This window comes from Pteropus medius, unplaced genomic scaffold, assembly GCF_902729225.1.
Source record: "Pteropus medius unplaced genomic scaffold, Ma_sr-lr_union100, whole genome shotgun sequence".
Classification (NCBI taxonomy): domain Eukaryota; kingdom Metazoa; phylum Chordata; class Mammalia; order Chiroptera; family Pteropodidae; genus Pteropus; species Pteropus medius.
In genome coordinates, this window is record NW_024349800.1 from 40319760 (window position 1) to 40347617 (window position 27858).

Genomic DNA, 27858 nt, shown 5'->3' on the forward strand with positions numbered 1-27858 from the left:
GAGTCACCTGAGGAGCTTTTAAAATAAAGTAAAAAAAAAATAAAAATAAAAAATAAAAAACCACCATTAGAGAATCAGATTTAATTGGTCTGAAGTAGGCCTTTGTATTTTTTATTTAATTATCAATTATTATAATGTGATTTGAGATTTAGGACCACCTTTACAAAAGGAAAATTTCCAAAATATGCTGCGAGATTATATATTGCTAAAACAACTAATTTTGACTGTTAGGAACTACTAATTTTTATTTCCTTGAAACCCAAGGGCATTTTTCAATGATTTGATCTCATTCATCTGACAGCATAAAAGCCATTCATCAAATTGTTTTTAACACATGTACAAGGCATTATGTAACAATTTTTGTATCTTATTTCATTTCATTTTAGCCACAATCTTACAAAGGGCTCAAGTCAGTCTGAATCCAAAGCCATTAAATCTTTGATCGAAAGTCCAGACTCCTACCTCTGTCATTACACTTCTCAAAAGGCATTCTTGTAGCTTGTCCTCCACAATTAGTACTATGCTGTTTGTATGGAATGAAAATCACTGAGTATTGAACCTATCCCAATCCTATCCTTTTTTTTTTTTTCCTGGATTCATGGGAGAAAACTTATGTGCATCAGAAACAGAACGAACTGCCTATTGCTACTATTCTTCTCATGACTGTTATGGGGGGAGCTTCTGGCAGTATTAATTACTCTGCTTTTGAAAAGACGCAGTGAGGGTATACAAACTTCCTAAATCCTTACATCTTATTTTAATGGGCTATTGACAGTCTTAACTGTCATCAGAGCAAAGCTATAAGATTTCTCCTTTTTTCCTAATCAAAGCACCTCATGAAGTACTTGAGTGAATGACAGGATTTCCCAAAGACAAGTTCAGGCACTACTGATAATAGTCCCAGAATAGAGATGATGGAATGAACAAGTGGAAAGAATCTAAGAGCCGCATTCAGAAGATACAGACTAAAACTGACTTGGAATGCTTCCAAACTGCATGACCTTGAGCAGGTCATTTAACCCAATGTCTTTACCATGGAGATGGTAGTTTCTGCCCTGACCAGACCACAGAGTGATATAGAGAGCACACAAGAGACCATCTTTAGGAGGACATTCTGTACTTTGGAAATATACAGTACAAATGGGTATTTTTGTTTCTCTTCCCTCTGTCACTTATCTCTACTCCTCTCCATGAGGTACCTGGACCCTCTAAGCACCAACAGCACAGACACAGCTCTGTGAGACCAGAAGACGCCAAGTGGCTGAGCAAGGCACTCAGTGCAGACAGGCTGAGGTCAGAGGTTAGTCTGGGCTAAAGAGACCAGAGAAGACAGTGACATTCTAGGGAAAAAGAATCAGAGAAAGGTAACACATATCTCTACTGTGCTTTCCAGAATTTATTTCGCAAAATGTTAAAAGTATTTATATCTTGTAAAGATACATGTTTGATGATACTTTTAAGTTTTCTTTATGGAGTAAGCAAGGGATTCTAAGAAATAGGGACAAGATATCAAAAAGAATAAAACAGAAAGCTCATTTTAAGGGCTTAATTATATCAGAAGAGAAAATCAGCACTTAATCCCCAGATCCTGAAAACATGTGAGCAATTATGACCAACAATACAATCCTAGAAGCAGGAGAGTAAGACAGCGTTAGGAAGCCCAATATGTTTACTGATATTTGTCTGACTCACCGTAAAGAAAAGAGCGTGAGTTAAAACAAAATAAATATGTCTCTAACATACAATCATAACATAGCATGAGCCCAGGGAACCCTCTTATGTGTACCTTTATACTGCATATTAAATTAATCATAAAATAGTAAATATTTCTTGCTAGCAGTAATTGTGGGTCAAGGGTTGACTGTTGTTATTCTCAAATAATTTTCAGTACGTTCCACAAGGTGATTACTATTCTACCCCTTCCCCACTGCCATCTGCAGATTGGAAAATAAAGATTCAGAGAGACAAAGCACCGAAGTGCATAGAGTCTAATGGTTTTTTGTTTGCTTCGTTATTACCCATTTTTCCTCTTGGAATCAAAGATTTGCCCTGGCTTAATAATTAATAGAAGGATACATTTTTTTCTTTTAATGGGAGCTATATGCTTAGCAAATAGTAAAGGCAAAGATTGAAAAAAAATACATTTCTATCTCCTCGGTTTCAAGTAAGTGAAAATTGGGGGAAGTTTATAGCCCAAACTAAACTCTTCTTCTAGCTAAGAAATCATAAAAGTAAAATTTCCAATGGAAAGAAGCAAGTTTGTAGGTTGAAAATAGAAATAGTTACAATTAGCAATGGAACAGTTATTTATTAAGAGAAATGAAACAGCAGTATATTAATCAGTATGTTAATATGTGCATCACCGAATTAGTTTTGAATCCATGTTTATTTAGGGAAAGCATGATACCTTTAACAAAAAGACTTTTATTTTGCAATAACTGTAAAAATAAAAATGTAAATGAGATGCTTATGTAAATTATGATGCTAAAATAGCACTGAGCTATATCATTGGTGGTATTGACATCTTTATTAAGAAGTCATTGCATAATAATGTTAACAAATTGGCATTTTTTTTAGTCAGATTGACACTACCCAAGACACAAGCAGAATCGTTGTTCCCTCAGTAAAAAGCAGAGTATAATCTATAAAGGAGCATCTGATGTCTATGGTAAAATTAAGGTCAAGGACTTGGCAAGATATGTTATAGACTGTAACAGATGTTCCCAGATTAAATCGTAAAAACTATATAGATGCTCAGAATCACAGAATTGTTTAACCAAAAAGGATTTTTAGAGACTAATCATCCCATTAGCTTAAAGCTAAGGAAACTAATGTATAGAAAAGGCCAAGTGATTAGCCCAAGGTCCCAGAGTTGGTTATCAGTGTCTGGAATAGAACCCAATATTTTTTTGACTATTCCAGGTTGTCTCTCACTTGTGACAAATATTTTACTTAAAAATATATTTAGAGTAAATGATCATGTATGGTAAAAAATTAAATACAGGAATATTAACAAAGCAGGCCATTGCATCCTTTGACTCTTTCCTGATTCCTGCTCCTGGATTTTGCCCAGTCTTATATTTAATATTAAAGTCCACATTCCAAGGAATGCTACCATTCTCCAGGCATTAAAAAAGTTGTCAAACTAATATTAAATCTAAATAGCAATTGCTTTTTAAAAAAATTTTAGTAGTACCATTAAAGATCAGCAAATATTAGCACCATACTAGTCTGTAGATGGCAGTTCGTCATATTCAGAAGATGAACAAATACTTTCTCAGTTGATCTTTCACAAGATTTAATAATATCCAGAATTTGGGTGTTAATACTAAACTTCTATGAATCACAAAAGATTTGGCAACAAATGGGCAAATACTTACATTAGCAAAATCAAAAACGCTGCAGTGAGTTTCAGATGCTTTCTTTCATAAATTAATCAATTTGACAGTGTTGCAACAACATACTTAGGAGGGAAAATATAAGTTCTAAGATGTACTAATTTATCGCTTTTGGTTTTTAAGATCTTATCGACTGGAAGTTAGAAAATCCAAGTTCTGTTACAATCTTTTCTATCATGTCAGGAGGGATTCTGGCTCCAACTTTTCACTGACTTAGTGGGATTGACTTTCTACAGGACAGACACCAATAAAATGAAGAAAATACAGTTGACTTTCAACCCAATAATGAAGATGCAGAGCTAATAATCTCTCCCGATCTTTTCCAATGGCAGAGCTGGTCCTTGTACCCAATAACCTGAAAGTTAATATGAACTCCTCAGTTGTGTCCATCCTTCATCTCTAATCATACAACTTTATCAAGACTACATCTCATTTCTTTAACTTCACATCAGTGGTTCTCAAATATATGGATATCAGAATCTCCTGGGGACCTTGTTAAAAAATACAAAGGTTTGAAGCAGGATAGGTTTATGCCCTATCCTACTTCCAGGAGTGTGGGACTCTGTGAGCTTTATTAACTATACAGGTGATTGTGACATGCAGCAAATTTGAGAAACATTAATGTATGCTCTTAATATCCCCCTGCCAGATAACTGCACGTGATTCTTAATTTGTCTGCTTGACTCCAGCCTCTTTCTGCACCAGTCCATTCTTCAGCCAGTCAACAAACCTGAAAAAGTCCAAGCTTAAGAAAAAAGAAAAATTAACAGTTGCTTATCATACTCAAGGTAAGTCCAAATTTATTATTCATCGAAGGCCTTTCAGGATTTGGCTTTTGTTGTCGTCCCCAGTCTCATTTTTTTCATCCCTTCAAATTCTGTGCATATTCTGTTCAAGCACAAAGCTTTCTCAAAGTCTAGGTCTTTTTCATATTCATCCACATATTCATTCAAAAATTATTTATTGAGTTCTTACCATCTGTACAGCACTGATCTAACACTGGGGATAGGGCGGTGAACAGATGGAAATCATACCAGCGCTCAAGGAGTGAAAAATATACAAAGGAACGCATTTAATTTAATTAGAATTGGGATAAATGCTATATGAGTAACTATAGGGTGTTATGAAAGCATATAATGGGGGCCTCACCTGGCCTGGAGATTTGCAGAGGTAGCTTCCTCAAGAAAGTGTTTTTTGAGTGAATACTTTAAGTTTGGATAGTAATTACCAAGATAAATGGCAGAAGGTTCAGAGGAACTTTAAAGACGGAAGAGAATATGCAAAGGTCTTGTGGCAGAAGGAGAATAACATTTTTCAAGGAATTTAAAGGTTATATAGGTTAAAACAAAAACAGAGAAAGAATGAGTAGCCAGACATAAGGTTGGTGATAGGGGAAGAAACCAGTCCATATAAGGACTTCTTAGGCCATTTTTCTTTATCCTAAGGAAAACTGACAGTTATTAAATACTTTTAAGCAGATACTTGTCTCAGATTTGCATTTGAAAAGATTATTCTGACCACAACATAGAGAACAGATTAGAGGATGGAAAGCATGGGTCATCTACTACTTACAGAAGGCCCTTGCAGCAATCCAGGAGAAAACAGATGGTGCTTGGACAAGGCTCCGATCACTAGAACTGCAGTAAGAACAATGTTGAGGGAAGACAAATCTAAGGCATGCTTTATGCTCTACTCAAATAATCACCCTTTGCCCTCCACCTCATCCTTTGATTTCTTCTACAAGCACTAGATTAAATTGGGTTTTCTTCTTCTGGGTTCTCTTATCACTGGGCATTTACTCTTGGCTGTATTTTAAATCCCTCTTTCCTATGCTGAAATGTAAATTACTAATTATCTCTTACCTCCACTGACTGGTTAATCCTATGTTTTAATAAATATTTGATTGAATTGACTATGAATTGGCCAGCCATGTGATCTTGGGCTAGGGAGTGCTACTGTAGACCTCAGTTTTATCACTTAATAAGTGACATCATCCCCTTCCCTGCTGTGAGTCCTGGGAGCCAAATCCCAGCAAGCAAATCTTTTTCCTGGCACTGAGGAGATACTGACACTGAATCAAGCAGATCTCAGTCGGAAAGATTTAACTGAGAAGGATTTCATGAAGGGACTTTTGAGCTGGGGCAGGCTCAAAGGACCAACAAGAATATATGAAGCACCCAGGGACTCTGGTATCAGGAAGCCTCTACCACCCCTAAACATACAAAGATAAGAGTAGTGTTGATGAAGCCTAGTGAAGGATGAAGCTGTGAGTGTGGTTCTGTCTATCACATGTTGTAGCCATAAAGGCAGCCACTGCCAGGACTACAGCCAGGCAAGGAGTAAGCTGGTGGTGGGAGGAGCTAGTACATCAGTCTATGTGTTCTCCTAGCCTTTAGTATCCTTCCAGTGACTCTCATTGACCAAGCCCATCTGAAAGCCAGAAGGCAAGCAAATTCAGGTGGTTCTGTTCTTGAGGTCAATCTCTCAGGCCTCTGAGCAGGATATAGAAAGTGAAAGAGTGGATCTAGGGAGACAAATGGAAAAAAGTCAGAACAGGAAGAAACAATTTACACCATTCTTTAAGAAAACCATGGGAGACTGAGTTTAGTAAACCAGAGAAGCGAATTCAATAAAGCTTTCTAAATGATGATGTGGGTGGGCCAAATAGGAGCAAAAATAATAACATCGAGAACTCAGCCAGGGGATTACAGTATTGTGGAAATAATGGCAGGAAAAGATGAAATAAATGGGCAAAGGGGAAGACAATGCAGGAAAATGCTCGGGCTTGAGACTTTTACTGTCTTTCACATTTCTGTCCACATCTATATTTAAAAGGCCATAATCAACAAATCAAGTGAGCTCAATATTCACATATATATATATAGTTATAGTTATTATAACTGTAATAAAATACCTTTTTACTATCTAGAACTCAGAGACTCTGGTCCCACATACTCTATTTTGATTTAAAATATTGACACTCTATGACCTATAAAACTAAGTGAAATTCAATATATCCAATATCCAATATCGACCGAAAAATTCTTCATATGAACATAATTACTATCGATCTACAGAGAATCTACTGTGTGTTAGAAAGAAACTAGAGGTTTTGCAAATCTCATCCTTTCATACTATCAGAACTGCCCATGGAGGATATTGTAATCCACAACTTTCTGGAAAGGAGCTTGAGGCTTAAAGAGGAAGGTAACACACCCTGTACGACAGAAAGTGGGAAGAGTAGGGTTCACACTCGTCTCTGACTCTGTAGCTCTCATTCTTCCTCTATGTGCCATGGCCTAGTGAAGCAATGGAGAGGCCCAAAGTTGGGGTGAAAGTAGTGCTCGCATGTTTACATACAGGGGTACTAATGGGAATTTACTCCCTTTTCTAATTAAGTAAGAAAAACGTATCAAAAGAGATGGAAATTTTGAGTTAATTGATTCAGGATATGCGATAGCTTGGTTAAGCCAGAATGCATGATTCCCAATAGACGTTTATTGCAGAAGAAAATGAGCCTCTCCGCCAGTCCTGGGGAGAGTTTATAATCGGCAGGCTAGGCTTGAAAAGTGTGTCAACAAGATGGGAAGATTGGAGATGAGACTGCAAAAAGAAGAGCCATGGTGAATTGATTGTGGGAGTGTGTGCACTGTAAGTCTGCCTTCCTGGCCAGCTTCAGATATTTCTTTGCATCACCTACCTACTTGCTGTATTGGCTCGTTTTATTCCTACTTTAATTCCGAAGGCAAATTTGATTGCTTTCTACATTCCATTAACACTTCATGGCACTGGGGCATATGAAGACAAAGTGATACACTCTCTTCCCTCACAGAGTTTTACATCTAGTGGAAGACACAGAGCCACAAACCAGCCCCTGTGATCTTATACGACAGGCACTAAAATAGCTGCTAAGAGTGCGCTGGAGGAAAAATCATCTTCATCATTAAGAGGTCAGAAGGGTTCCATTTCAAGAACTTGGTCTTGAAGAATGAAAATTAAATGGGTAGAGGGCAAAAAAAAAAAAAAGGTTTTAAGTAGAGAGAATAACACATGTGAAATCCTTGAGGACAGAGTCAAATCATTTGATGTGGTCAGAGCAGAAGGTGCTTGTGGGACAGGGACGAAGGTGAGCCAGAGAAGGAGGCAGGTGCCCATTCATGCAGGGGCTGGTATACTTAGCCAGGGCATTTGAGGTTAACCGCAGGAGCCACTGAAAGGTATCAAGCAGTGGAGTGATAAAATCAGATTCAAGCTTAGTAAAGATCATATTGGATGCAAGGTAGAGAAGAGATAGGAAGTACTCCAGGCAAGAGGCGCAGAGACCAGTTGGAAAACTGTTTCCAGACCTGGGTGATTGTGCAAACAGTTGTGATAATTACTGTCATAGAGAACACAGAAGGTGAAGCAGACTGAATTAGAGATAATAAGTTTTCAACCCCATTATTTTTCCAAAAGTTTTCAACAACCCTCCTTTAACATGTTAAGAAGGAGAAGGGAAAATACATACAACTGATGAAAAGTGGAGATGATTATGCTTGCTTGTTTCTTGTTCCTGAACTGAACGTAGGCTTCCAGGGAACTATGTTTATTGGACATACACAGAAACAAGAGATGTAGACTAAGCTTTAACCCCTTGGTGCAATGGTAGTGAGAGGCACCGATTCTCACCCCTTTATCACACTCTCCACTCCTCAAGATTTCAAAAGATAAGAAGGCACTCCTTCACAGTCACTTCATGATGGGAAAAACCTTAGGGGGAAAAACTCTGTCAAGAATGAGTGAGCTCACCAAGAATATGGTTTTTGCTTTGGTGCACTTACCTTTTGCCAAGTCACATCTGTTACACTAAGACTCCCATTAGAAGGCGACAGGCAGGAAGGAAAAGCAACTCACTTGCCACTTTGGAATGAATTTCTTACCTGCCTCACTGCAGAGAACGGGCATTAGTGATCTGATTAGGGTAGTTTAATTAGCAGAGCAAACAGAATCCTAGACTGGAGAAAAGGCTAAACAACATTTGTCCTTGACCTAGAGAAATTACCTAGGCAACTTACAGTTTCTCTGTCCCCTAAATGAGCCTCGTCAGTGGTGCACTATCTAAATGAGTGAGAAAGATATGATTTGGAAACCACTGTTCCAAAAATGAAGATTGTAGGGAGCTTTTGTAAACAGATAAATTTCCTTTACCTCCCCTCCTTTGGAATTGGTTAAATGCAGTCTCTGAAGAACATTGCGAGATTCATGCAAAATGTACACTATATCAGTAATTTTGAGGAAAGTATAATATTGCTGTAAAGAATGCTTGATGAGAAAAATATTTGCTTATTTTACAGTATTGCTCAAATAGGAAAATGACACAAATTATAACACTTTCTTTTTACTCTTCTGTAGCAAGCAGAATTCTCTGGTTACAAACATAAGAAGCTAACTCTATAATTTAAGGAGAAAATAAAAATTGTGGACGGTCATGGGGTGGTTCATGGGAATGAAAGGTAAGATGATAAGGAAGCTGGATAGAGACACAAAACACCTCTAGGGACCTGGGTAGTAGGAACCAACAGATGTCTTTCCTAGGGGACAGTTGAGGAAAATGAATTCCTTATCAACTGACAGCTTTTATAAATGATGTTCAAGGAGGAATGAGCCTGCATGAAAAAGACTGATGTTTAAGAGGAGGAAAACGTGTACTTTAGACCTCCTGAAGCAGAGTCAATCAATATGCATATACTTTAGTTAGTGTTTATTCCTTGATGAATTATACCAATTTAAAACTGGAAAGAGCCTAGCTATTTTCTATCTAAAGAGCATACCTTAAAGGAAGACAGTATGAGAAATAATCATAATAATTTTTTAAACCTGACTGTTCTACCTTGACATCCATCAAAGTAATGCAAAAATATGAGTTAAATTATGCAGTGATAAACTTAATAAGGCTGACAAGCCACAAAAGGTCATTGAAAGGGAAAAAAAGAAGGAGGAGGAAACCTACCTTCTAAATGGAAAATAAAACTTGATTTAGGCAGAATTTATAATGAATTGAAAATTAATTTCTTTCAATATATGTCAAATTTTTTAAAAATAAATACCCTTTATAGGACCATGATGATATCCAGCCCCAGCCAATTGATAATTTTACTTAACTGATAATTAGTTCAACAAAAGTTTCAGACAGTAATTCAATTGATACTTTAGTGTTAATTGTCACAGAATTAAGTCCATAAGTCTCAATGTTGTAATGATAAGAATTTATAAAAGTAATTGCATGAGATGAAGTATGTCATTTTACTAACCATCACATAGAAGGGAGTTTTCATCTTGGGGCCTGGTGCTCAATCTCACATTTATTATCTGTGTAGCTTTAGGCAAGCATTTTAACCATTTTAATTTTCAATCTCATCATATGAAAGGAGACTAGTAATGAATTACCAGCCCTGCCTATCTCACAAAATTGTGAGATGCATCAAACAAAATGATTGGTGGTAACGTCACTTTACAAACTCTACAGTATCCTATAAATCTAAGAATTAATTATATTTATGTCGACATACTATTTAACAATACATTTCAAATTGTGATACTTTTGATTTCTTGAGCAGAGGCCATAAAAGCAGTACTAATTTAATTCAGGTTCATCGCAACCATTTGGAGCAATATTTTGCAGACCAAAACAACTCTCATAAAGACTTAATGTCAATGTGCTGTTTATATTGTAACCCTTAAAGGAAATTATTTATGTCTATAATGTACCAATCTCCATAAACAATTTCTTTTTTAAGACCATGTGAAACAGCCCTAAAAAACAAACCGCGGTTGTGACACCACCTTTGACATGACAGAGCATGAACTTAATTAATAATCCACGCAAATATAATCTCCAAGCATTGGATCACATGCTCACTGCTTAATTGTTCTGAAAATGATAGAGTATGTTTCCTTTAGGCTACATCACTGTTTTTTTTAAAGTTTCCCTTTAATAGAAATCATACTGTATTTTTAGCCTAGAGAAAACAGTGTCTGTGGGAACCACCTCTCCCACCCATGTCTTGGCAGTGGGAACTAATGTCTCAGATCAAGACTATTTACTGATCCCCATGGCAACAAGTTATCTTGAATAACTCTTAATATCATAAGGACCCAATGGTTCTTTAGTAGAGTATCTCAAATAGCAATCTTGATATGAAATAGAAATACTTTAAAAAGAACAATTTCTTAATACGCTATTGCTATAATGCTAGAAAGTCTTAAGTAACCTTTTCAGCAGATTTTCGTGTTGAAATAAATCCTCTGCCATTTCTGAGAAAAGGCACTGGACCTTTCAAAGAAATGACTGAGTTAAGTTGTGCCTTTTGTTACTTCGTGGACTATTAGTGGAGTGTAACAATATTGGGACTAGGACTTTGAATGATGTCCCTATCCGCATGTAGCAACACTCAATGGAGACACTACCCAGGGGCGTGGGTTGCCTAGATTTAGGGATCATTATTCTCTTATTTTCCAGGCTTGCAACAAGAAATTAAATCTCTAAAAGTTTCTACAGTGAGACTTGGTCACTTTCCCGGTTACTGGATGTGTTAAAGCACACTGGCTAAGATTCCAAATGGCAACACTAAAAGATTTTGAGTTATACCCATAAATTGCTTTGGAATCCTCAGAAGAAAAAATGCTGAATGAATACCAAGACATGGTTTTATTATTTTATCTCATGGTCAGGCCTGACACTTTTCAAGCCTACAGGATTACGAACATGTTTTAATAAAATTAGTATTTCACAGAACATACTTCCATACAACTACATTAGAATTTTTGTTTGAGAGTGTAGGTGGTGGTACAGATGTTTTGCTTCCTTTGACAGCATCCGCTCCAATGTTTCAAGTGGATTAACACTCAGCAGGAGAAATTAAAATACTTTTTATACTTCAGAGCCATTCCCTTGTCTGATCTCAAATGATTGTTAAATCAGGGTTGAGTGAGCTGCAACTGGCAAGTGTCATTCATTGATTTTTTTTTTTTTTTTTTTTTTTTAGTAGACAGCTAACATTTCTATGCATTTTAACACTCTCTTTTGGTAATGAAAGCATTGGGAGCCAACTCTTTCTCTGTTCTCTCTTGAAGGCCTGCTGTTCTTTCTCAACTTTCAAGTACTTCATGAACAAATAAAGTAACTCGATATTGCTAAGAGGAATGTTTCAATACCCTGGACTCACTGATTGTGCTCTGAATGATTTGCTTCTTCCCTTTGCATTATAACGGTAACTACATGAAAAAGAGTGCTTTATATCTAAGCATAGTCTCAACCGTTCCAAAAACTGTAAAAGCTGCCCAGCTCCAGCTTACCTCCTAAGGTTCTAAGATAAGTGCCTTTTTTTCCAACTGAAATTGTCTAGCGAGAATGCTAGTTGGGAAGGAGTAGGTGAAGCAAACAAATGAATTTTGATCTCGCTGAGTTCGAAAATTCATCTTATTTATGTTTGTATTCTGTGTGGTAAGTGACCCCATCAGTGTCATTACAGAGTTATAAGAACTGAAAAAGAAAAGGAAAAAAAGAAAGATTTTTGAATCATCAAATAGTCTTTTTTGTAATATAAAAAGGAGGAAGGTTTTTACTTTTAAAAAATTACATTCATAAGGAAATCCTAAACAAAGCATAAGTTTGGGGAATATTGCTTATATAGCCATATGTCTGTCTTTAAGTATCTGTGATAGGTGTGTGCGATACATGAAGTATGGTTATAAAATAATGAGGCATAAAAACACATTTTCGATAATATATTTGTGTTGCTTTGAAGTTTAATTAAATAAGTTATGTTAAAGTGCTTTGCAAACTCCTAAAGCAGTATCCAAATATAAACTGTTGGAATTGTAGATCATTCAACAATATTTATTGAGCAGCTTCTATGGTCTATATCAATAAAATAATAACAGTAGTAGGGACCAGCAAGAACGAACTGACTTTGCCCATAGCTATGCAAGTACAGAAAATAGAGAACAACTAATATAAAAATTGATGGCAGATTGTAGAGGTGATGTATATTAAAGACCATTTAATAATGAGGCATTCTTATCTGTCAAATATACAATTTGGCTTTGAAATAATATTGTTTCTTTTTTCTAAAAAAGCCATTTTTTTCATTGTAATTTCAAATCATGACAGCTCAGAAGCTGTTATTAAAAATAAGGATAAATTGAAGAACTTTTTTCTTCCTCTACAGACAGTATTGCAATCTACGGATGCAGTGTGAATGTAGCAGCAGAAAGAGACATGAAACGAGACAGGTTCTCAATAACTTCATACCTGGAGTCACTATTGATTGTGTTAGCACTTATTCGCAGCTGCAATCGCTCAGTCTCACAGTTGGACAACACCTCTCATTCAAAATAAACCTTCAATTCTTGATTGCTCCATATCAGGTTGCTGCCATTTCCAGCTGTTTCTTGATCAGATCATATTGCTTTAAGATTTGCTTCTCCATGTCCTTGAAGCAAATGCACAAGCACAGAAATACTTTGCAACGTCTTTTTATCTGAGTCTGTAACAGATTAAAAACAAACCACAATAACTAATGTTGTTATTGAAGAGTCATAGTTTCCATTTACCTGTATCTGTGGATAAGAAATTTGTTGAATTTTTAGGACCAGAGATTCTCTCCTTCCATCGTGGTTAAAATTTTACATGGAGGATGAAAAGAACTGAAGAAAAACAAAGTGATTTACTGAACTTGTTTCCTTCAAAAAGTAATCTCATTAAAGTAGCTTGTCGATAGTTCCAAACTATCTTAAATAAGATAAGCACTGGTTTTGGAAAAATATATATCTCCATGTAATGGCTGTGCATTTTTCTAAACACTTGCCTTATCTTTTTCCTGTGTTAATCAATGGCTTGTATGACATATATAATAATTTATGAGCTTAGAGGGCTGTAACGAGTCTCTAGACATGGTTAGTTTCTAAGAAAATGTTTAGTAACAAGTAAGTTTTACAGAGTCTCTTGATTTTATTTCGGAACCAATAGCCACATGTATTAGGATAAATGTTTCCTGGCCTTTACGGCTTTCCCATCACCACTCAGTTCTGCTGAGTTAGTACCAGCCTTTCTGATCTTAATCTGGTTCTACCAACTAGCTTGACAGGATACCTTCTCATTCATCACTGCCTTTAAATCCACACACACACTATATAACTTCCTTGGGATCCGACTAGGGGTTGGAAAGAGAAAGGTATAGCATTCCAACTTTTTCTCTCTATTCAATTGTCCAACAATTCCAATCTAAATATCTTGAAATTGTTTACCCTTATTTTAGCTCATCTCTTCAAGCTCTGCCTACTATAAATTAAAAAGAAAAAAAAACATTCTTCATTGTACTTTATTTTAGCATTAATGTCTTTGCCTAATCTATAGAGAAAGCCTCAGACATAGTCATGCTTAACTAGGCTGTCTACATAGGAAGCTAGACTAGACTTTAAATAATACACTATTATAATTAGCAAAGCCTTTTAAGCACTGATATTTTTATAGTCAGTATCTGGTGACAAATAATCTTAATAACAGCAAGATATGAGTGGATAAAGGGAAATATCAGTTCATAAATATTTCTTTAGAATTTTATTTATTTAAGAATATAACACATTATTAGGAACTATTGATGATAAAATACTTACTAGGCTAAGTTCTTGAAGTCAGCAATATTCTAATCCATTTAAAAAGGAGAATCACCAGTCTCAGTAGAGAGCAAAACTAATTGAATACTGTTTAGTTTTGTTTTGCTTTGATGCGTTTTTTAAGTGATACAGAATTAAATTCTTGAATAATTACAAAATACTACTACCATTCTTCTTGTTTTCTCCAACAAGGAGGACTTTGCATGCCAAATAAAGGCAAAGGAGTATCATTAGTGGGTGCCTATAATGGGCTAGAGACCTTGGAGCCCAGAAAGAATTTGAGACCAGTTTGAACTTTCTATTCCGTTGTTTAGGGCCCCATAAATAGAAGCTTGAATAACCTCCTTGTAACTTTAAAAAATATATATTTCAAATCTTAGGACATGAGTTTGGAAAGAAATGGAGGCAAGGCAACCTGTCATTTCCAATGACACTGAAGAACAAAATCAAACCCTGTGAAGAAAGCAAAAATGAAATGGATTTACCCAAGAACATCTCCCTGGATACCACCAGTTCAGTTAGAGCTAAATTTCCAGTGATGACTTCAAAGCACCAGATCATGTGATCTGAAATACAAGGACACAAGTAATCTAATATTTTAACAATCAAGACACCAGGTGAATTAAATATTCTAATTATACAGGACTATTTGAATTATTTAAGAGAACTCCTGGATACAGTGTGTTATGGTAAGTACAATGATTCTGTTTTCCAGTGCTCTGGGCAGAATTTAAAATGCTAGTGATCATATAAACATAAGCATGGTAGGTCCATTTTATAACTAGCTGAAGTCTAACACTTCCTTCTGACCAATGATTATGCACTTCCCTTTCTCCTCCCCTTCCACATGCTTCATATTAGATCAATAGTTAACTTATAAAGTAAGATATTCTTTTAGGAACAAAGAAGACATTAAGTGTTTTCTTCCAGAGGGTGCCAAGTGAGAATCCACCAACCTGCTTGTCTCTATAAACATTTGATTTTATGATTGTTCTAGTATTCCATTATCATCAAATCTCATCACTCAGGATCTTATTAAATCTTATAAAAAATTGCAATTTTGGTAGTGCCATTATTCTTTTATTTAACAAAACCAAAATGCCGAGCCTGCCACTTGAGGACCTTTGTGTTTCTACTATCCCCGTCAGTCAGCCTAAGCTTCAACCAAAATGGATCTCTCACAATTAGCCAAACAGATTCTATACCATATTGCTTCTTGGCTATTACTCAAACTCTTCTGTCCAGCAGCAATTCCTGCCTTCTCATTCACCCTTTATTCACTCAGGAACTCAGGGCTTATGTACTTGTTGCTTGATCTTTGCCAATATCAATACCTGTCTCAATTCTGTCCTTACTCAAGAGTGAAGAATCTAATTCAAAGCCATGCAATTATTCTACGAAATCTTGCTTTATCTTTCTGAGCAAGAAGTATTTTTCATCTATCCACGTAGTCGTTTATTCAATTAAATGTTATAGTGAACGCCTATTGTATGCTAAGTCTTAATGATACAAGTACAAATGAAATCTGTTCCCTGACTTTATGAAACTTGAAGCCTAATTGAAAAGCAAAACAATAAAATAGTAATTACCCTACAATTATAGGGTGGAATAGCAGAGTTGTACAGAGTGTGCCTCAAAAATCTAAGCCATACTGAAAGGGCCAGCATCTTTATCCCAGAGGAGATAATACCTGATCTGAGCCTTGAAATTCAATGAAAAAAAAAAGGCATAGGGGGAACAGCATAATGAGTTTCAGGAAAACCGAGGTTTTTTTAAGTGGCCAGATTACACATGCACTGCGTCATTTGTAATATAGTGACTTCAATGAAAGAAGCTTGGTGGTTGAGCAATAAGAGTAGAGATTAAGATATTAACAGGAAATAGATCTAAAAACATTTCCAAGAACTAAGAAATTTATACGTCATCCTGAATGATTTGGGGAAGTATTGAAAAATGCTGAACATGGAATTTGGTTTGAATGGCACCATCATCCACCCAAATACTTACGCCAAAAATCTTAGAGGCAGACATGCTACCACCCTCTCTTGTGATCTCTCACATTTAATCTATCAACTCTCAGGTTTTATTGTTAAATATATCTAGGCTCTGTCTACTTTCTTCTTTGTTGCCACAATCTTAAACCAGAATCAACCAAGATGTCTTTAAGAATCTTTGAAGAATATGTTAACTGATCTCTTACCTACACAATAGCATGAATGATCTTCTAAAAATGTAAATCTAATCATACTCTATCTCTGCTTAAAATGTTTCATTGGCATAATCCTGAAGATCCTTCTGAGGACTTTATATCTGAGGTGAGACCCACAAGATTGATAGAAGCTACCTCTTCATAGGACTTGGGTAAAATTAGAATAACATAATTAATAGAATGAAAAAGCAACCCAGAAGTGACAGAAGATGGTTACAGATGGGCTTATGTACAGAATTAAAATTAAATAATAGTAAAAAGCACAGGTGGCTGCCTCTCCACAATAGAAAAGTGAAGAATGACAAGTAGCAATAATCAAGTCCTGCTATTGACTGAATATTTGTGTCTGTCCAAAATCCATATGCTGAAATCCTAATCTTCAATGTTATGGTATTTGGATATGATGGACTGTTGAAAGATAATTAATTTAGATGAGATCATGATGAGGATGGAGCCCCCATGATGAAATTGTTTCCATTATTAGAGGCTGAAAAGACCAAAGCTCTCACTTTGTCATGTGAGGATACAGCAAAAAGGTGGCTGTCTGTAAACTAGGAAGAGGGCTTTCAGCAAGACCCAACCATACTGGGACCCTGACCTTACATTCTAGCCTCCAGAACTCCTGAATGTTCATAAATGTTTATTGTGTAAGTCGACAGTATATGGCATCTGTTAATGCGGACAGAACTAAGACAAGTCTTAAATATTGCAAGATCCCAATTTGAATTTATCTCTATATCAGTAACCAAGATGCCCAATCTAGATAAAGTACAGGCAGAAATGATGCCCAGTGTTAGGGAGACATGTTGTCATCTATAAGTGATTTCAGTTCAATAAAAAGATATAAAGATCAAAGTGAGGCTTCAGTCTTAAGAAAGGCTAGACAGAATGCCTGTGGGTAGGGCAGTCTCCAGCCTATTCCTTGGGGTACAGTCCTGGTTCCTGCTGAGGACCAGAGATACAGGCAGCACCAGTAGGTAGACCGAGTAGCTCAGCATTTTGTATCTGTGAAGCTCCCATCTGAGAATGCCACCAAAGTTTAAGAGTTCATTTCTTTCCAGACACTTCAGTACTTCATCATAGAGTAGAAGAAAGTTACTTCAGAGTTCCACTAACCGGTATGCTCTTGAAATAAAATGCATCCTGTTTTATTAAAAATGAATTCAAGTGTTGAAGATGTGATGCTTTATTAGAATTGGGGTAGACAGATCACAGTCTCACATATCATGTAAGAGGCTACATTTTATAAACTTCATATTAATATACAGCTCATGAGCTGATACTCCATTTACCAAGGTTTGCTTTGTTCCTGGCTTCAAACCTCATGTCTTTAATGATTATTTGCAGGTATTTCTGCCCTTGGGCTGTCTGTAAGAGCCTTATGTAGGTGAGGCAGTTTGTGCAGTCCTGCAAAACAAGGGAATGGTTATGAAGCCATCAATCTGTAGAGACACCACAGCAAAAAGGAAGATATGACTGAAAGTTATTCAGACAGGCTGGAGGAGAAGGAACAGACAGAAAATGCATTGGTTAATGAGAGGGAAAATTTAAAGCCAGAAGAAGAATCGAACAGAAAGTTTGGGAGGTTATCTTCATGAATACTGACGCTCACCAGGGTCAGAAGAAGCCAGCTCTCTAGTCTGTGCTTGGATCTCTAAGAGTCTGAGCCAAGTCCAAAAACTACTAGCCATGGAATTATATTAAACTCATACGGCTTTGCCAATAGAGCTATCTCTTTCCATTAAATCAAACCTTTATTATACATTAATGAATACTACAGCCTTACAAGGTTAGTGGTCAATTTCTGCATTAGGTGAAAGAGAGGTAATTGTGGTCAACAATAAAGTAACCAAAAATTTAGTAAGTTATAAATCTGTATAAATAACAACAAGAAGCCCCCTTCCTGCCCCTAGATTGCTTGCTTGCCACTTCTAAAAGACTCCCTGGCTCTGCATTGGCCCTAGTAAATTTTAAACCCCTTAACTTTTCATAAACTGCTCTTCTTAATGTTGTACAACACTTATTAAGTGTCCAACATTGTTCATGTGCTAGATACAATATTAAATAAGACATAGTCCCAGCACTCAAGAGATTGATGGTAGAATTAAAGAGTCAATGTAGAACCATAAATTGTTTAGAAAAGCATTAGCAAACTTCAGTTGGAATATGGATGGAGAATTCAAGGAAGGCTTCACAGTGAAAGTGGTTTGTAGTTTGATCTTGAAGGATGAGGAGCACTTTGAAAAGAGAAGGAATTCTAGGCAAAAGGAAAAACATGTGCAATAGCTTAGTAATAAAGATTATAATGTGTGTGAGATGTTGTAAAGGGTTCATTAAAATTAGAGAATAAGTCACAGAGGAGAGTAATAGGAAACATAAGTGGACAGGACATCAGTAAAGACCGAAGTATACTTCATGCTCACTGGGAAGCCAGGCACAGTTTTAGCAGAACAATAAATATGGAGATTTGCTGTTGTTCATGATGGTATCATTATAGATTTATATTTGAAGAACATAACTCAAATGGAAAATGAACTTATGTTAGAAGAAACTAGTATCAGATCAGATCAGAAGTTCTAGCCAGGGAAAAAAATAATGAAAGTCATGACAACAGTTTTGGAAAGAAAGACTGCATTTAAGAGATACTTTAGGTAATCTTAAGGAATTCATGGTGACTTAAATGCAGGGTGGGTGCAGAAGTAGCAAATGTCACTGAACTTACCAGCTAAGAGACTGAATAGATTGTACTCCTGTTTATAAAGAAGAAGTCAATACAAGGAAGAGTGGTTTGAGTGGAAGAGAGCTAAGAATTTCAGTTTCAGACATGTTTTGTTTGAAGTCATTGCAGTGTATCCAAGAGGAAAAGTCAAATACAAATTGGAAGTATAGAGAGAGTGCAGAAGGAAGGGTATCATTAAGAGAGATATATATTTGAAAATTAGTAGCTTATGTGTTGTAGTTGTGATCATGGAATTTGTTGAAATAACTCAGGAAGATTAGAGAAAGAAATGGAAGAGAGAAAGATGCCTGAGTTTTGTACCCGAGACCTGATTGTCCTTCAAATAAGATAATAAAATCAAAAGTGCAGGCCTATGATTTTTAGAAGAAAGCTTGATAGGATCTGTAATTTTGTAGAATGATTGTATTTTTAAATAATGAGATAGATTTGGCCACATAACAAAAACTTTATCTGAGGATATAATTAAGTGCATTTGCAATTCTTATTGAATGTTAAATTCAAACTTAGATGGTAGCATTTACAAGTCGTGGATTAAAAAGATACTTCCATTGAAACCTTATTCGGTTTAAGATAATTAATAAAATATATTTCAGTGGAAGTGATTACCAAGCCCCAAGATCTATTAAATTTTAAGTTGTTATCAGAGTGTTCGTTTTTTTCCTGGCAGTATTTAGCAAACTTAATGCTAACTGAAGTGATGAGGTATTTGGTTACCCAACCAGAGGGCAAATATAAACTGATTTTAGCCATTACTGTACCTGGTAGAAGGAAAATGAGTAAGTACTTTGTAAGAGTTAAGAGGTTTTAACTTCTACTCTAGAAAGATGGAGTAGACATACTTTCCCCTATTTCTCTCACAGAGTACAACTAAAAACACTGGACATTACGTGTAAAATAAGTGAGAACTTAGAAAGATGGCAAACTAATGAGGAGTCTTGGTACTCATCAACAATATAATGAATTCCCTGGATTTTCTTTTGCCTCAGATGTCCTAAATATGGAGCTAGAGAAAAAAAAATTTCTAGTAAAAGCCTGCTCTCTCTAACCAAAGGACCAAGAAAGGGACTTCCTAAAAAGACAGAAAACATTTAGACAATAACTGCTTACTATAACTAAATACCAGAAATAGACACATGATAGTAAAAATGCTGAAAAATCACAAACAAGAATAAACTTTGAAAGCAACCATAGAAAAATAATGTGATACTTACAAGGGAAATTCAGTAGGATTATTTTCTGACTTCTCAGCAGAAACAATAAAGGCCATAAGGCAGTGGGATAACATATTCAGGGTTCAAAGAACAAAAAATCTTTCAACCAAGAATCCTATAATTAGCAAAGCTATCTCCTAAAGAATAAGTTAAATAAATACTTTTCCAGATAAACAAAAGTTGAAAGAATTTGCTAGCAGACTCTCCCTATAAGAAATATTAAAAGTTCTTCAGGCTGGAAGCAAGCAAACCCAGATGGTAAGTGAAACCACATGAACAAAGAACACTGATAAAGGTAGTTAAGTAATTTCATAAGTAATTATGAAAGACATTATAAATGCATATTTTTCTCTTTTCTCCTAATTGATTTAAAGAGCAATTGTATAAAATTTTATATATATATATATATATATATATATATATATATATATATATATATAATGTATTGTTAGGTCTATAACATATAAAATGCAATATATTTACCAACAATACAAAGCACAAAAGAAGCAGTGGAAGCAAAGCTGTGTTGGACTAAGGAAGCGACTATAGATGGTAAAGTAATAATTGTAACAATATTAGTTTGGTAACATTAATAGATGTAATATATAAAACAAGAACACTGCAAAAGGGGGAAGGGAGCAGTACTATATGAGAGGAACATTTCCTGTATCACTGGAATCAAGCTAGTTTAAATCCGAAGCTGATTCTGATAAGTTAAGATGTGTATAGTAACCCTAGAGCAACCATTAGTTATTCAAAATTATAGTGAAAAAAAAAATAATTAAAAGAATTAATATGCTACATTAGAAAATAATCACTTAATACTAAAGAAAGCAGTAAAAGAGGAATAGAGGAACAAAAAAGACATGAGACATAGAAAACAAACAGTAATATGAAACACGTAAATTCAACTACATCTATAATAAAATTAAATGTGAGGAGGCTAAGCAATCTAATCAAAAGACAGATTATCAGACTGGAATAAAAACAAGCAAACAAAAATAATATAACCCAATGACATGTTTTCTACAGAATATATACTTTAGATTCAAAAACACAAATAGATTGAAAATTAAAGGATAGAAAATGAGAGATCATGAATTTAGCAATCACAGGAAAGCTGAAATGGAAATATTAATTTAGACAAAATAGACTTTAAAATAGAAAATGTAACTAGAGATAGAGACATTTTATAATAAAAAAGATAATTCGTCAGAAAGTTATAACAATTATAAGCATTAAATTGGCAAACACTTAGCTAGATTGACCAAGAAAAAAAGAGAGAAGACTCAAATTACAAGATTTAGAAATGAAAGAGCAGACATTATTACTGAATTTGCAGGAATAAAAAAAGATTCAAAGGAATACTATGAACAAGTTTATGCCAACCAATTGATAACAAATGAAATGAACAAAGACCCAGATGGCTTCATTTTTAATCCAAAAATTAAATTAAGAAAACACTTCCATTCACAATAGCATCAACAAGAATAAAATACTTAGGAATAAATTTAACAAAAGAAGTGCATAACTTATATTCTGAAAACTATAAAACATTGTTAAAAGAAATTAAAGATCTAAATAAATGGCAAGCATCTTATGTTTATAGATTAGAAAACTTAATATTGTTAAAAGGCAATACTCCCTAAACTGATTTATGAATTAACAAAATCCCTCTTAGAACCTCAGTTGACTTTATTATAGAAATTAACAACCTGATTATAAAATTCATCTGGAATTGAAAGAGACTCAGAATAGCCAAAATTATTCTGAAAAAGAAAAAAGTAGGAAGACTCACACATCCTGATATCAAACTACTGCAAAATAATATACTGAAGACATTGTGTTACTGGTATGAGGAGAGACATATCAATCAATAGGAAAAAATTGAGACTCCAGAAATAAACTTGTACATCTAAGGTCAACTGATATTCAACAAGAGTACCAAGACTATTCAATAAGAAAGAATAGTCTTTTCAACAAAAGGTGCTGGAACAAATGGATATCTAGATATAAAATGAAGTTCATTTCACATAGAAGAGTTAACTTTAACTGGATGAAAGACCTAAATGTAAGAGCTAAAACTAAAAAAAATTCTTAGAAGAAAACATAAGGACAGAACTTCATGTCCTCAGATTCAGCAAAAGATTCTTAGATATGATACCAAAATATGAGCAACAAAAGAAAACAATAAATCAATTGAACTTAATCAACATTTAAAAATTTTGTACTTTGAAGAATACCATCAAGAAAATGAAGACAATCTACAGAATGCAAGAATATATTCACAAATTATATATCTGATAAGGGAGTTGTATCTAGAATGTATAAAAGACATTTATAACTCAATAATTAAAAAACAAATAATCCAATTAAAAAATAGGCAAAGAATCTGAATATTTTTCCAAGGAAGATGTACAAATAAACAATAAGCACATAAAAAAACTGTTCAACATCTTTAGTTATCAGGGAATGCACATCGAAACCACAATGAGATACCATTTCACAAACACAAAGATAGCTAAACAAAAAAGTCAGATAGCAAGCATATGGAAAAATGGAACCCTTGTTGTGCAGCTGTTTTGGAAAACAATCTGGCACTTCCTTAAATGATTAAACAGAATTATTATAATTTTGTTCCTATGTATATACCCTAGAGAAATGAAAACAAATGTCCACACAAAAACTTCTACACCAGTGTTTATAACATTGTTCATAATAGCCAAAAGATGGAAATCATTCAAATGTCCATTAATAGATAAATGGATAAATAATATATGGTAAAGCTATACGATGAAATATTATTTGGCCATAAAGGGGAATGAAGTACTATTTCTTGCTACAAATGGGTGAACTTTGAAAACATTATGCTAAATGAAATAAGCCAGTCACAAAATACCACATATTATATTATTCCAGTCATATGAAAGTCCACAATAGGGACATACATAGAGACAGAAAGTTAATTAGTGGTTACTTAGAGCAGGGGAGGATAGAGGCATAGGGAGGTGAAAACAGTGTTCTAAAATTGATCATGGCGATGGTTGCACATATCTGTGAATATATTAGAAACCACTGAATTGTACACTTTGACTCAGTGAATTATACGACATGTGAATTATATCTCAATAAAGGTGTTAAAAAGAAGAAATCTGAACATTGTGCTAAGGGAGTGCAACTGAGACTAATTTAATTACTATGTTGATATTGGTGCCGAAAACAGGTCAAGAAAATCTACTTAGGAAAGGTGATATGTGAGCTGATTCTTTAAAAACCATGTTCAATCTCTTTCTCATATCTAGTCTTGCAAGGTAGGATGGACATGTTGTTATTCATTTGCATTCAAATCCTTTGAAAACTTGCTGTGAACTGTAACAAGTCTTTCATAAAAAATTCCTCCCATATCATTAGACAAAAGAAGAAACATTTTTTTTAAATCACCAAAAGTGAATATTTGTGATCTTTTAAAAAGTTACGATCTTCGTCCCTCTTTAATACTAATAGTTGGTGTCAGGTACCCACCCGAAGTGACCTGTGCTAATGCAGTGGCCCACTGAGTTGAGTAACTGGAAACGTTAGAGGATCTACCTGGCTAAATCAGTATGATGTCAACATTTTTGGACATCAAAAAATGTTGATGTTTTGGACATCTGTTTTCTGTCTCCATTGAGTTGACAGACTCTACCTACATGAGTAGTGGGGTATTTGAGATTCTTATACCCTACCTAGTAGGGAGGGCTGCCAGCCTAATAATCACTAGTTGAGTGTTAACTACCATTTACCCATTTTCTACTCATTTATCAATGCATTTAATTGTTCAACAAACTTGTTAAGCTCATTTATCAATGCATTTAATTGTTCAACAAACTTGTTGAGACAGGCACTATAATGGATATTGGAGACACAAAAGCAAAAAGCACTATGCCCCTGTCTTCCAGGAGCTCACAGTCTAATGGCCAAGGGCAGACAAGTAGTAACAAACTACAATAACGTACCAGCTGTGCTTTAGAACACCTGGTTGGGAGATAAGGAAAGACTTCAGAAAGGAAGAGACACTGACCTAAATCTTAAAAGGCCGAGGATACATACTGCTGGCAGACAGAGGTGGGGTGCATGTATGTGTGTACATACTTTTGAGTGGAGGTGCAGAGCATTCCATTGAAAGACAGAGCCTGTGCCAAGTGACCACAATGAAACAGCATGCCCAGAGACACTGTACTCTACCCTTTTCCATGGAGTTAGGCAGACCGATGTCCGTACATTAAATCTTGACTTCTACATCTACAATATTCAAAGGAGACCAATTTAACTTCTTTTCTTGGAAGCATGATAGGCCTTTAACCTCTTTGTCAGGAAGTCTTTTCCTGTACACACTCCCATAGCATCCTCTAGAGTTGAAAAGATCTCCCTAACAGAGGATACTGATTACCCAAGGTAAGGCAGGAAACTGGCTCACTTCCACAGCAAACCTCACCAAGAACGTGCCAGCTCAGTTTGGCTGACCCAAATAGCCAAACAGATTTTGGAACATAACCAGCTTTTCATACCTTGGATGCTCCTAACTTCAGAGCAGAATTCCCAAGAAGTTTTAAATTAAGCCAGTCAACGTGTCTACAAATTCTTTTTTGAACAGAAAGCAGACGCCTCATTCCTGTTATGTGTAACTGTGGAGTCACTGTGTATGTCAACCACCTGTGTATTAAATAAACAGTACCTTACATTGATAGAACCCCCTACAATTTATGAGGCTATAGAGCACACATTAACTCAGGATAATTCTAAGAAGGCCAAGTGTTCTCTTGACTAACAGAGAAGAAAATAAAACTCTGTGACATGACCAATGTCACATAGCTAGTAAGTAACAGAGCCAGGACCAGAGCACAGTTTTTTAATTCAAGTCCCTAGCTCACAATCTAAAATCTACTTTTTGTATTAGAGTTTTCTTTTTCTCACATGACAGGAAGTCCAGAGGTAGGTAGTTCAGGGTTGCGACAGCAAGTCAGTGATGCTGACAAGAACTGACTGGTCCACATTCCTTACCTCAGAAGCCTTTGTCCTCCTGCTGGTCTCCTCCTGATCACCAAACAGCTGCTACAGTTTTGGGCTTCAATTTTGTGCTCTTGAAAAAGGTGGAAGGGGTACAGGGACAAGAGGGGCAGAAGCTGAGCCTATCCCTTTTTAACAGATAATTGAAAGCTTTCCTGAAGTCTCAGCCAGGGGACTTATCACACCTGCTTGACCAAAACTGTGTTATATGGTCATCCCCGCACCTAGGCACAGTAAGAAAGAGTTTTGCTTTTGGATTTCTAAAACAGAAATAGGCAAGAGATAAGAGGGTATTGAATGCTCCTGGGTAAGGTAATCATCTACTACGTGCATCACTGAGCTGCATTTGGTCAGCTTTTTCAAATAAAATATATAAATTTTCATTAGATATGAATTATATAGACTATATTATTATATTGATAATGTTATATTGTAGCTATATATACTATAATATATATTATGTAAATAATATATAGCAGTATATTATTATATAGAATATGTATACATATATATATCTGATTGGAGGTAGGGAGAAAGAGGTTGGAATGTCAGAAAATTTTGAATTAAAAAAACACAATCTTACCTAAGTGCTTTTGACAGAGATTACTAAAATCTAGGATTCCTCAAACCTGCTATTTATATGTTTGTTTTGTATTCTTCTTTCTTTTTTTATTTCTTTTATAGAAATGTTAAAATATACACAGAGAGGATAATATAATGAACTCCCTATCGACCACCTGCAATAATTACCATTTTGCCAGTCTTGTTTTGTCTAGCCCTCCTTTTCTTCCTCGGGCATTTTTTAAGCAAACTAGTTCTATTTAAATACACCAAACAGAATTATGCCCGTCTGCCTCAAATTTCTTTTTTCTTCTGCAAACAAAAGACTCTAGAAGAGTTATAATATGATTTCAGGAAAAAAATTAAACAATGAAAAAATGTTATTTGGAAATTTCATCACTCTTTCTCTCTCTCAATATTTTGACCTCTTGTTACACAAGAATAACGACATACTAAAAGAGCAAAGGAGAGATAAATTTAAAAACTGAGAAGATTAATTTCTAAGGCACAGGAAATCTAAGCCAGGTTTGGCCAACCCCTGAGAGTACCTCTCACCTCTCTACTATAAAGAGCAGGATTTATCCCCCTCCCCCTCCCCACACCTTAAAATTTAGGTCACGGTTAAGTTATGTCATTTAAAGTACCACTGACGTTTAACAAAAGTAGCAATCAGTATTCTATTCAGGTTTATATTTTTTTACATTAAAATGTTTTCTAAATCTTAAACCATATACTATGTAGTAGCTTAGTAGAACTGCTACAATATCCTAAATGAGACACTTGAAATAAGAACCTGGTCTCTCCAAATCTTAGAGATTTTGATTACTTTGACCTTCTGCTGCTACTTTATCCTTTAAGACAAAGAATCCAGAGTGTTAACAACTATTCTCAATTAAATAAATGCATTATGTATTTATTCATTGACATACAATATTATTTATTCAGCCATTCATTTACATGTTCATTCATTCACTAAACACTTCTCAGGTCCCATACATATCTTATTGCTAAAATTTTTAAGAATGAAGACCCTGGAACTCTTCTATTTTCATAAAGCTAAGCAAATCCATACCCTGAAAACTATGTGGGAATCAGGTACAAACCGGTAGTTTTAAATGTCTGGAGAGGAGAAATGCCAGTCTGGAAAGGGTATTTGCAAAAAGGCATAGTGGCAGGATGGTGGGGTGAGAAGTGGGCCTGGCTGGAAGGATCTCTATATGTGTATTTTTATCATCCATGTGTTGGATGAAGCGGAGAGCTGCCAGATAGCTTCTTTTCGACAGCTTGGAGTTACTGTTGGGAACAGATCCATGTATGGAAGCGAAAGCCGAAAGGCACAGATAAGCAGAGATCCAGCTATGCAAACCATGTTTAGAGACAGTTAAAGGACAAGCATCCCAGGTCCCTTCTTTCTGGTAAATTTGGAGAAGCCACCACACCGGGTCTTTTTTCACATCCAGCCCATGTGGACTGAGCAGCCCAGGCTCGACAGAGGTAGGTGCAGGGCTTTTGTGATACAAGTTATCTAAAGGATCATTCGTGAATATTCCCTCCCAAGCTCTTGATGTCCCTTAAGGGAAGCTGCCAGATAATATTTGGAAAAAAAGGAAGATTTGGGTTGGGGCTTGCGACTAAGAGGTATTTAACAGCTTTGCCTTCACAAGACAAGGCAGCTTGGTTACAGAGGGAAAGTGACAACACAGAATTGCTGCCAAATGTAATCCCTTTGTCTGGGGTCACTTACCGTTCGGATTTTTGCGGATATGACTCCCTCGATGTTGCCAGCACCTTTGGAATGGGCCACAGCTTCCAGTGGATTCTGTCTGATACTTTGTATTTTAGGGTGGGGTAGGTAGGATTTACCCTTTTCTTTGCTTGCTCCTCCAAAGCTACCATAAACTCCTGTGCGGCTAGTTCTTCCTTAGATATAGGAAGAGCTGCTTGTAAACGACATTATTATTTTTGGCAGCTGAAGTCATTTTTGCAGTGTTTCTCAGCAGATCGGAGGTTGATTACATCCTGTTCAAAGATTCTTGG

The 27858-nt window shown here is 35.6% G+C and overlaps 1 protein-coding gene and 1 long non-coding RNA gene across 2 annotated transcripts in view; one reads left to right on the forward strand and one right to left on the reverse strand.

Annotated features, from left to right (window-relative positions):
• Window positions 1–589: 589 nt before the first annotated feature.
• LOC120621737 (uncharacterized) lies at window positions 590–27851 on the reverse strand. Its single transcript, XR_005658280.1, has 4 exons — window positions 27566–27851; window positions 12691–12925; window positions 11733–11919; window positions 590–5035 (listed from the first exon to the last, which is right to left on the reverse strand). It is a non-coding gene; the product is annotated as an uncharacterized LOC120621737 (long non-coding RNA).
• Window positions 27235–27858, forward strand: part of SLC8A1 (solute carrier family 8 member A1) — a 352258-nt gene continuing 351634 nt past the window's right edge. Inside the window, exon 1 of the mRNA XM_039887329.1 lies at window positions 27235–27315. The gene's annotated coding sequence lies outside the window, so the exon portion shown is untranslated. The remainder of the gene's footprint in view (window positions 27316–27858) is intronic.